Below are 3,034 nucleotides of genomic sequence, written 5' to 3'. Positions count from 1 at the left end.
CCCCCCCCGTTTATTCCTTCTTTTTCTTTCCTTCGATTTTTTATTTTCATTTCGAATGAGAGAAAAAAAATTTCCGTTCATTAATATCATTCATCTTCCAGATAGTGATCTTATCAAAGGTCCGAATATTTTGTTTAAAATACTTTTCCTTCATTTTATATTTTTCAGATTTTGTTTTGTTTTGTTTTGTTTGTTGGTGCTCGGCTTTTATAGCGGAGAGGAGGGAAAATATAAACAAAACATTGGTAGCGGAAGTAAAGAAACGCAAGGAAACAAATGAACGGAAAACTGGGTTACCGATATCTTCACAGCGAAGTTGACAGAGAAAATGTCTCAGTTATAGTATGTATTATGTTAGTATAGTCTCTACTATGTGCATGAGGGTACAAATATGTGATGTGTGAGTGCGCGCACACACACACACACGCACACACATGTATACACACGCTCACACATACACGCACACACATACACATGCGCACACACACGGACATGGCATTTTCTTGTGTGAACAGTTAGATGTACGAATGCTACTGGCGAGTTTAGAGCTTTATGTAGAGACTACTTCCAGTTCTCTTGACGAACTACCGTAATTCAGCATCCAACTGCAGTTGGAACACTAGCTGGAGAGAATGCAAATAACAACAATGGTGAAACGTACGTAGGAAACAAATTATATAAACAAGATATTGTGTCTATCATATCGTGTGAGTGTGTGTGCATGCTTACGAGCGTGCGTGTGTGTGCATACTTTGTTTTTTTTGGGGGGGTAGCCGTGGAATATGTAATCTAGGTATTGTTGCAAATTCGCATTTATGTTTTATATACCTAATATGTAAAACCTCCGAAAACTAGAAATCATTAGGATCTATTTCAAAACGGGGGCACCAGTTTTCATTAATGTTTTACGTAGTGTTTTTGGTACCGAAAGACTTTCAAACTTCGTATACTTATCTATTTAGTGTTATAGAACAGAAAAAAAAATTTGTATTCGAATTTATTTCATGTAAAAAATTGTCTTATTTCGATAATTTCTACTAATCACTGACGTCTATTCAGTTGAAAACAGTTAGCGCTGTAACGGTGTATATCGTATTAATCCCCTAACCCTAACCCTAACCCTAACTAGACTGTTAACCCTAACCCTAACCCTAAAACTAACCCTAACTCTAGAATCTGAACTCTAAAATTGTTACACACATAGATACGCACAGCGTAATTTATTATATAAACAATATATGCGTATAAATTACGATTAAACCGGATGAAATATGTCACAGGGAATAACATTTTTATGACCGCCCAGCAGTAACTCTATTCAGCTGAATAGACGTCAGTGATTGGTTGAAATTACAGAAATACGACAACTTTAATATGGAATAACTTGCGATGTACGTTTTTTTTTGTTAAGAACACTAAGAGTAAAAGATGTTTTATATGACACATTCTACTAGTGTCCCAAGTTTCAAAGTGTTTCGTTAGTGTTTAGTTAAGAAAATACTGGTGCCCCCGTTTTGAAATAGATCCAATCATTAAGTATTACCCTAGCATAATAAGGCTATCAATGTAGACAATCATGCGATGTCAATTATATGTAAGCACCATGAAGCATGACCCCTAAAACATATTCAGCATCACAAGAATGTACAACTCAGAATAACGAAACCTCAAAATAGAAAATATTCACAAGCAAGCATATGAAACATAAATCCCGTCATCAACTCCCTATATATAGACTCTCTCTCCTTAGCGCGCGCGAACACACACACACACACACACACACAACACATAAATTGCATTGTTTTTCGTTTCTCGTTTTTAATGGAATTATTTAGAATTATGTTGTTTTTTTTAATTATCATTACATGCAGTTTTATTCAATGTATCATTCCACTGCTTATAAACGCAACATGTGGACAGTCATATAATTCTATAAGATACTGTATCCGAGTGTATGTAAAGAGAGAAAGATGTAAAGCACAAACTATATATGTGAGCCCGGGGAGAAACTGGGTAGAATCATTAGTGCCGGACAACATGCTTTACGGAACTTCTTCAGCTGCATTACCTTCTGACTTCAAATTCCGGCAGAGTCATTTTTTACTTTTATCCCTCTACGGTCGATAAGATAAAACACCAGTCAAGTACTAGAGTCGATTATGATCGAACCCAGGTCTTTGATTAGTATTTTATACTGGAGTTAATATAATCGACCTCAATACATACATCGGTCTGATCTCCTCCCACTAAAATTGGTGATCGTGTTCCAAAATTTGAAAGCATAAAAAAAAGGTGAGGTGGCAGAAAGGTTGGCGCGTCGGGAAATGCTTAGCTGCATTTCTTCAGATTCGGTATGTTCTAAGTTCAAATGCCGCCGATTTCGACTTTGCCGTTCATCTTCTCGAGCTTGATAAAATAAGCTAATGAACTAGTGTCGATGTAACCATCTCCCGTCAAAATTGCTTACCTTCAACCAAAATTCGAAACTACACACGCACAAACTTTTACTAGTTCAAACCTCTGTATGTTTGTATGTATACACGAATCCAAGTAAAAAAAAGTCACAGATATTTTGTCCCGGGGGGTATCTGAAGAGGTTTTGTCCTAGGGGGGTTTTGTCCGGATCCCATAAATTAATTGTGAATTTTTTCCTGTGACTTTATTACCGGCCACCAGAAATTAATTGTGACTTTTTTTTTCTAGCCAAAATTGTGACTTTATTACTGTGACTTTTTTTCCTGTGACTTTATTACCGGTCACCGTATACACTACTCACGTTATTATAAGAATTTCTGTTAATGCGTCGAGCTGACAAAATGCTTGTCGGCAGTTCATCAGTCTCTACGTTTATAGTTCAAATTCTGCCAAGATCGACTTTGCCTTTCATCCTCTCGGATCGATGAAACAAGTACCAGTTGATTACTGGAGTCCTTCCCTTGTGCCAAAATTTGAAACCAATATAAGAATATCTGTTTAAGTGCATTTAAAGAATGAATAGGCACATGTGGTAGGTAGCTTACTTACCAGCCACATG

At 36.6% G+C, this 3,034-nt stretch overlaps 1 long non-coding RNA gene across 1 annotated transcript in view; it reads left to right on the top strand.

Annotated features, from left to right (window-relative positions):
* The window catches only part of LOC128247361 (uncharacterized), a 286,909-nt gene that overhangs the window by 282,089 nt on the left and 1,786 nt on the right, over positions 1 to 3,034 (top strand). Inside the window, exon 2 of the long non-coding RNA XR_008263764.1 lies at positions 169 to 342. This is a non-coding gene — a long non-coding RNA (uncharacterized LOC128247361). The remainder of the gene's footprint in view (positions 1 to 168; positions 343 to 3,034) is intronic.

The sequence above is a fragment of the Octopus bimaculoides genome, chromosome 1 (assembly GCF_001194135.2).
Source record: "Octopus bimaculoides isolate UCB-OBI-ISO-001 chromosome 1, ASM119413v2, whole genome shotgun sequence".
Taxonomy (NCBI): Eukaryota; Metazoa; Mollusca; class Cephalopoda; order Octopoda; family Octopodidae; genus Octopus; species Octopus bimaculoides.
The sequence above is the reverse complement of the archived record's forward strand: the minus strand, read 5'-3'. Positions and strand labels throughout refer to the sequence as shown.